Below are 8883 nucleotides of genomic sequence, written 5' to 3'. Positions count from 1 at the left end.
AGTTAGTACTCCTAAGAGGAAAACTTAGCCCAAGAATGGACATGGACAAATCTTGGTAGTCAGTGATAAGAGGAAGTTAAATAACTTTCACCTCAGGAAAATGCTCTTTCCTCTGTTATTTGAATCTCATTCGCATTGGAGGCTTTTCATTAACACAATGTTCCTCTGAACACAGATGGGGCACAGGAAATTGCCTTCCATGTGTGGAGGTGTGCAAACAAGGGCTGCTGTCAAGAAGAGAGCAATCACATTGTTCAATCTGTCAAGGACCCACACTTGTCCGGCATGGCCCAACCTTTTGTATTTCCAGGAAGACATTTCCTATGTACTACACACCATTTAAGATCTTCAGCCTCTTTTGATGATTCCCCAGCCTGTGTGGTGGAAGTTGACCCTACAACAGTTTTCTCTACCTCCGTGAGAGTACCGTCCAGGACGCAGGTCTCCATCTCAGGGGCAGGAGCCAGGTTAGGAGGGCCACTCTTCTCAGAGGACCTGTTCTTTTCCTTAGATTTCTTCTCCTTGTCAACTTTTGATTTTCTTTGTAGTCGTGTACTTTCACCATCTCCTACGGTACACGTATCCTTTTGATGTGGAAAACATCTTTGAGGGATCCGATGATAATTTTCCACCTTCTGCTCCTTAGTGTTCAGTTTCAACTGCTGGCACCAGCCGTGTACAGTGTCTCGGTGAACGTTGTTAATTGGTGGCAACTCAGTAGGTAATGGAGGAATGTCAGCCTTCTTCCATGATTTAGAGCCATTCTGACTTTGTGAACAGGAAGCTTTTTCTACTTTCCCTTTATTTTTTCTTAGTCTGGTCTCCTCGTTAGGAGTTTCCAGGGAAATTGGTATGCTTGGTTGATTAGCTACTTCTGGCATTCCTTGATTTCCCAACACAGGTTCAAATTTGAAAATCACAGTCTTCATCTTCCTGCTCCACGGAATTATTCTCTTGTGAATTCTCCATTGGGACAAACATGAGGTTGATAACACTTTGCTGAGTTCTCAACAATCTATTTTATATATAAATCTTAGTCTTTAAAATCGAGTATAAAGAATCTTAATTGGAAAATTAATTTTAAAAGGAGAAGTATAAGTAATCTGTTTAATCACCTCCTATTATGTGCCATCAAGTCAGAACCAACATAGAGCTGACCATCCAGTAGGTGTCAGCTGGTCAATGTTTTGAACTGCCTGTGTTTGTGTTGTGTTTGGGTTGACAAAGCAGCTCCTTACACACTAGGCCTCCAGAGTTCCCTTAATCACATCCTCCTTCAAGTAAAATATCAAGGCACGTTTTCCTTAATGCTTTGACGAAAATATTTCTTATCATCATATTTCTGCCATCAAGTCTACCAACTCATATTGGCTATAAACCTGCAATCACCATAGTATTCCAAAATAAGAAATGCCCTATTTTTTCCTGCCTCTTTGTTTAAAATACTTTTGGGGAAAAAAACAAAACTTTAATTCCATTTCCTGCCAAATTGCTTAGAAATACTTTCAGGTTTTCATGCTTCACGTATCTCTAATGGGGGAGGGTGATAAAGATAAGAGGTAATAGCCTTCAGGAATCTGTCTCCTCTCAGTGGTATTGTCTATGGGTGCAAGAAGGGATACCTAAAAGGAGGACCCTGAGCCTTGATATCTGCACTATCACAGGTTCCTCTCTTGCCACAGATCTCAAAAGTGAGCCAATTCATTTCAACTGGAAAAATGTTGGAAACCTTTTGTGAAGTGTTGCTGGTATCCAAATGTTCACTTGGTTGAAAGAAGTTGATGTTCTAGGCATCAGTGATTTCTGAAATCACTATCCAGCTGAATTTAAAATGAATGCAATAGCAAAAAATCAATGAGTCGCTTTGGCCTGTATAAAGAGATATAGGTGATGATTCTGTAGCATCTGCTTGCCTCAGCAGTATGTCAAATAATTTTACTCTATTTCCTGGCAAGGTTCCACAAGCCCCTTCCCAGAGACCTGGTATGTTGCTGAATATCAAGTATCTGATTAGCACTGTTCTAATGCTATTACACCATCCCAGCCACATAAAGGCTAGGATTTTTTTTTAAAGGAAGTAAATGTAAAAACAACAAAAAAAGGAAGTAAAAATAAAAACTTTTCAGGAAATGCTAAGACTTCTTAAGCAGCAATTCTTTTTAAACCGAGATTAAATTTATTGCCAGTGACTTGATGCTAACTCTTAATGACCCTATAGATTAGTTTAGAACAGGCCCTACAGCATTTCTAAGGCTATATATCTCTACAAAAGCAAAGGGTTACATCTTTGTCCTGAAGGGGAAATGGTAGGCTTGAGACACTGATTGTTATTGTTGTTGTTAACAACTGAAACTTTACCAGGGCTTTGTTGTTGTTAGGTATCTTCAAGTTAATTCCAACTCAGATTGGCTCTATGTACAACAGGATAAAATCCTGCCTGATTCTTCACCATATTTACAATTTCTGCTGTGCTCACTCATGCAGTCGCCAAGCCTTCTTGCTGATGGTCTTCCTCTCTGTCTCTGACCTACTTTTCCAAGCATGACTTCAGAGACTGGCCTTTCAAGAAAACATGCCCAGATTATGTGACACAAAGTTTCACCATATTTGCTTCTAAGGAGTAAAATAGTCACACGTGTAACAAGGTAGAGTGGTTTGTTCTTTTGGCATATAATCAGCAACATCACAATTCCAAGACACCCCTCTCATGATCTTTCTTGTTTATGGTCCTACTTTCACATACATATGAAATGATTAAAAATATCATAACCCAAGCCAAGGTATAGGAATCTGGTGACTTAGTCAATAGACAGTTGCACTGTTAGCCCAATGACAGCACTCCCTTGATGGTTCATATACATACATCAATGGTTCAGCCAGAGAAAAATGAGCAACCCCCTCTCTTGAAATTTACAGCCTTCAAAACTCAATGGAGGGTCATATATGAGTCAGTTTTGAATGTACAACAATGTATTGGGTTGAGCTTGTTATGTTGCTTACAACTTAGTACTTGAAGTGACATATTCTTGCTCTTTAGAATGTTTATAGCAGATTTTGCCAATACAATACGTTTTTTGATACTTTCCCTAGATGTGGATTATGGATCCAAGTAAAATGAAATTACTGACAACTTTTGACACCCATGAAAACTTTATGAAATCCTTGACAACTTTTCTCCAGGTGTTAGAATTACTTGTTTATTGTTCCAATTGTGAGGAATGTGTTTTCTTTATGTTGGCATGTAGTCTATATTAAAGACTATATAGTCTTGTACCTTCACCAATAATTGCCCCCAATTTTCTTTTTCTGTAAGCAAGGTTGTGCCATCTGTATATTGCAAAGTTTTGTTCTATCTCTATTTCCATGGTCTTTATCCACAGGTTAGCAAACAGTGGACACTACAAGCAATTAAATAAATAAACTAATTAATTACCTGTAAGTGAAAAGGGTAGAGGACTGTTATACGGATATATACTTCTGGTTTCTTAGTAACCTCGGTATGTCTTGACTGACCATCTTTAGGACAGCTTCTCTGCAGTCTGCAGAACATTAAGTAAGGATCTTTCACCTGGAGCAAGTCTCCTCTAGAGAGACAGCTCATTTTACCCCTGAAATGAATGGCTGTGTGAAGGCTCACTGCCACCTCACCATCTTGCAGTCCCGAGGGAAGAAGTCTATCAGTATAAATTAGTTCTAAAAATGGTCTTTAGAGCATGTGTCATACTTAGGCATTTTACAACTATAATGTTTTTGTTGATGGTATTTAAGCCTCATCTCTTTATTAATGCTTATGTCATTAGGGTAAATAAAACAAGATTTTTTAGAGTCTGTTCTGTAATGTTGAGCTATAATTTGAACTCTAGAAAACAAATGTGGCAACAACTCAGTCCAATTAACCTGTGATTGTTTTCTACCCCATCAGTTTCAGAAAACTAAATCTAATATGAAAACACTCATTTTCTGTCCTCAGGCTTCTTTGTAACATTTATGGGACCTAGTCCCCCCTCTTTCTTCTGTTTTGCAGGTGGTGAGAACTATTGTGTAGTGCTCTACCCTAATTCCTACAGATGTGTCATGATCAAAGGCTGTGTACTCCTCCTGATTGAGCTTTATTGTTTAAAATGCTAGATGTTATTTCTTTGGGAAACACAGGAAAATTTAACAAAGCATGTATTCAAAACAGTCAAGAGTTTTACATGCATGCAATTCATCATGCTCTATGATAACAGCAAAACTTAATTAAGAAACTGGCATGGCTTTTAAGCTTCCTTTCCTCTAAAACAGACATCTCTGTCCATAATACCTACAGTGTAAGGCCACCATATTCAAGATTACATATTTCTGTGCATATCTTTCTTTTCCAAAAGCAATTATTTTCAAATATGACTAGGCAAGAAGCAGTGTCAAAGTGTTCTTGCACATACTTTTTTATCAGAGAATTTATAGAATAAGAATGCAGAGTACTGCATACACATGGACAAAGATCATGAGAGTGGCTTCTTTTGCTTCGTTGCTGCTGAAACATTTATCCAAAGATCTGTGGGAATAAGAAGCAGGATCCAATTATATATAGTAGATATTCTGAGTATATCTATAGTACCCATCTCTACTTAATACGGATATCTTGTTGTTATGTGCCATTGCAACTCATAGTGACCCTATGTACAACAGCCCTGAACCCTGCTCTATCCTATGCCAACCTTATTCTATCTGACACACCTACCTCCAATTTCCTAGTCACTGAGTCAGTCCATCTCATCAGTGGTCTTCCACTCTTGAGCTGTCCCTCCACATTCCAAGCATGATGTCCTTCTCCAAGGACTGGCCCATCTTTGTAACATGCCCAAAGTATATCAAACAAAACTTCAGAATCATTTCCTCCAAGGTGCAATCTGGTTTCAACCTCTCTAGGATGAACCGGTTTGCTCTCCTAGCAGTCCATGGTATATTCAATACTCTTCTCTAGCACCACTGTTCAAATGCATCAATTCTCCTTCTATCATACCAACTCATTGTCCAGCTTTCTGATGCTCAGCAAATAACTGTGAAAACCATGGTCTGGATCACTAAGATGTAACTTAGTCTCTAAAACTGATATCTTTGCTTTTCAGTGCTTTGGAGAGGTTCCTGAAAGCAGACTTTCCCAACGTAAATCATCTTTTGATTTCCTGGCTGCTGGCACCAATAGTATTGATTGGTACCTAGCAAACTGAAGCTGTTAACAATTGCAATCTCTTCATCACCTACTATGATGTTCCTAATTGGCCCAGTGCTAAGAATCTTTGTCTTCTTGATGTTGAGCTTTAATCTATATTTAAGGCTGCAGTTCTTCAACTTCTGCAGCAAGTGCTTCAGGTCTTCCTCAGTTTCAGCAAGCAGGGTAGTGTCATCTGCATAACACAGATTGTTGATGAGTCTTGCTCTAATCCTGATAGAGGATAATCTGTTTCACATATAATCAGTTCCACACATAGAGAAAGTAAGGAGACAGAACAAATCCCTAGCATGCACCCTTCCCGATTTTGGAAACATTCAGTGTTTCTTTGCTTTGTTCTGACAATTGCCTCCTGGTCCAAGTATAGGTTTTGCACAAATACAATCAAGTGTTCTGGGATTCCCATTCTTCTCAGAGTTAGCCACAATTTCTTGTGATCCACACAGAAAAAGGCCTTTACATAGTCTATGAAACACAGATATACATTCCTTTGGTATTCTCAGCTTTTAGCCAAGATCCACCTAACATTAGCTAGTACCACAGACTCTTCTAAACCTAGCCTGCACGCTAGGCAGTTCTCGGTTGATGTGATTTTCCAGTAATTTTTGGATCGTTTTCAGCATACCGATGTAAATTTTACTGAAGATAATGAAAAGAACAGTTGCAGTAGTACACATTAAGCACCTGGAAGAAATTAAAGATTGATTAAGAAGAGGTTATGGTTCTGGTATCAGATTGGCCTTTGCTGAAATAAAATATCAGAAAAAAAAGTTTATCTGTGTTTTTTGACTGTGTAAAAGCTCTTGAATATATGTATAAAAATTCATTGTGGATACCATTATGAATAATGCAACCTCCAGAACATTTGTGTTCTTGTGGAACCTAAACATAGATCAAAAGGTAGGATGTGGTGAGAAAGGAACTCTTAGACATTGTTGGTGGAACTGTAAAATTGTACAACTATTATGGAAGGCAGTTTGGCACTTCCTCAAAAAGCTGAACATAGAAATTCCTTAAGATCCAGCTATTTCACTACTTGGAACACACCCTAAAAAATGAGAACTGAGGTACAAACTGAGATTGGTACACCAATGTTCTTGGCAGCATTATTCACTGTCGCAAGAACATAGAGACAGCCCAAACATCCAACCACAAACAAATGGATTGAGAAATTATGGTACATTCACACAATGGAATACTATGCAGCACGCAGGAGCAATGATTTTGTAAATTATTACCTAACTTGGGAAGGACTAGAGAGCATTATTCTGAGTGAACTAACTCAGTCCAACAAGGATAAATATTGTATAAAACCACTATTGTAGAATGAGTATAAGGATCCAAGAGGGATGAGAGAGGTTGGAAGCAGAGATGAGGATGTGCAGGGGGAGGGGAGATTAATCATGAAGTTGTTTGATGGGTAGGGGGGGTGAGGGGAAATTGAAAGAATTTGTTCTTGAAAACAATGTATTCAAATTTTGTAAATAAACAAGTAAAAAATTAAAGAAAATAAATAAGTTAAAATTCCTTAAAAATTTTTTTAAACCCCACAATTCTTTCAGATCTATTATTCTATTTTTACTTATGTATTTTACTAGGACAATAATAGCTACATTTTACAGAGATTAAATAGGTTGGAGAATTGTCATGGCTAATCATAAGAAATACATATTGAAATATTTGGTGATAATAATTGTAGATAATTTATTAAACTTTGTATGCCTTTAAAAAGGGGGATAGTCATTCTAAAAGAAAAAGGAATCCTGCATTGTTTAGAACTAGAAATGGTGTGCATCAGCTTTGTATCCTTCCACCATCCAAACTGTAGCCTAGTTGAGTAAGAACTGTACTGCAAACCAAAGGATTAGTAGTTCAGATCTAGGGGAGAAAGATGAGACAATCTGCTCCAATAAAGATTTACAGTCTTAAATCCCCAAGGGACACTTCTTTTACTCTGCCCTATCTGGTTAATATGAATTGGCACTAACGCTATGAGTTGGAATTGACTGAAAAGCAGTGCGTGTATTCAGACTATACACCTGAGACTATAAAATGGGTAACTAGACAATATGAAGAGAAACATAGCATCAAAATTGAAGGAAGACTCATTACAATCTATGATATGCAAATGACACAAACTTACTTGCTGAAAGCAAAGCAGAATTGAAGTCCTTACATCAATATAAAGTAGAAAACATCTTCATAATTACATCAGTAAACAACATCATGATAAAAGGATAAAGTATCAAAGTTGTCAAGAATATGATTTTACATGCATCCACAATCAATGTCTGTAGAAGAGCTAAGAAAACAAACAGCATATTGCCTTGGAAAAATCTGCTGCAAAAGACCTCTTCAAGATGTTTAAAAGCAAAAACAACACTTTGAAGACTAAGGTATGGCTAACTGAAGTTACTGTTTTGTGTTTAGTATTCTTTTCAACTGCTTTGTATTTATCTGAGAACTAGAAAATTAATAAGGAAGAAAGAAAAATTAACATCTTGAATTATGATATTGGCCAAGCAAAGAGGATATTCTTTGAATATCATGGACTGTAATTAGGACACACAAATATATGTTAAAATAAATATTTCCAGGATCCACTTTAGAAGTGATAATGGCATGGAACTGGACATGCATGCTATCAGAAAGGTTCAGTCAATGAAGAAGGATGTCATTGTTGGTAAAGTAGAAGAGAAATGAAAGAGAGTGAGACCCTCAGTGAGATGAATCGATGCAGTGGTTACAACAATCATCTCAAACATAGCAATGATTGCAACTGGTATAAGGGTAAACAGTGATTCATTTTGGAATAAGATCATTATGAGTCAGAGACTATTCAACAACACTTATCTTAGATGAGTAGTTAGATGATGATAGATAGATAGATAGATAGATAGAGTTAAATATCAACAACTGACATTTGTTTATACATAGATTGTTATAAATATACACAGAGACCCTGTTATTTCACTGCTTGGAATATACATTGAGAAAATGAGAACTGAGACACAAATGAAGACTTGTACACCAATGTTCATAGCAGCATTATTCATCATTACAAGACCATGAAAATAGCCCAGATGTCCAACCACAATCGAATGGATTAAGAAATTATGGTATATTTACACAATGGAATACTATGCAGCACACCAGAGCAATGGTTTTGTTAGTTTTTATCTAGCTTGGAAGGGACTGGAGAGCATTATGATGAGTGAACTAACTCATCCCACAAGGACAAATATTGTATAAAGCCACTATTGTAGAATGAGTATGAGAATCCAAGGGAGGAGGGAAGGTTAGAAGGGAAACAAAGGGATGAGAAGAGGGAGGGGGGAATTAATCATGGGGTTGTACAATTTGATGGTTAGTGACGGAAATTGGAAGAATCTGGTATGGAAAACAAAGTATTCCAATTTTGTAAATAAACTAGTATAATAATAAAATAAATAGATATACACAGGGGTTCCCCCACCCAGTAATAGTCTATGATGTTGTACATAGGGTCAGTATGAGTCACAAGTGACTCAACAGCACATAACAACAACAATAACAACATCCCTAATATATACACACAAAATCAGGCTGAAGACTACAAAAAAAATAAAAATTAAAAATAAAATAAAGACTAAACCAGTACATTCACAGAGAACTACCAGAAATACAAG

The sequence above is a fragment of the Elephantulus edwardii genome, unplaced genomic scaffold (genome assembly GCF_000299155.1).
Source record: "Elephantulus edwardii isolate Elephantulus edwardi_28Jun2011 unplaced genomic scaffold, EleEdw1.0 scaffold00119, whole genome shotgun sequence".
In the NCBI taxonomy this organism is placed as follows: Eukaryota; Metazoa; Chordata; class Mammalia; order Macroscelidea; family Macroscelididae; genus Elephantulus; species Elephantulus edwardii.
The sequence above is the reverse complement of the archived record's forward strand: the minus strand, read 5'-3'. Positions refer to the sequence as shown.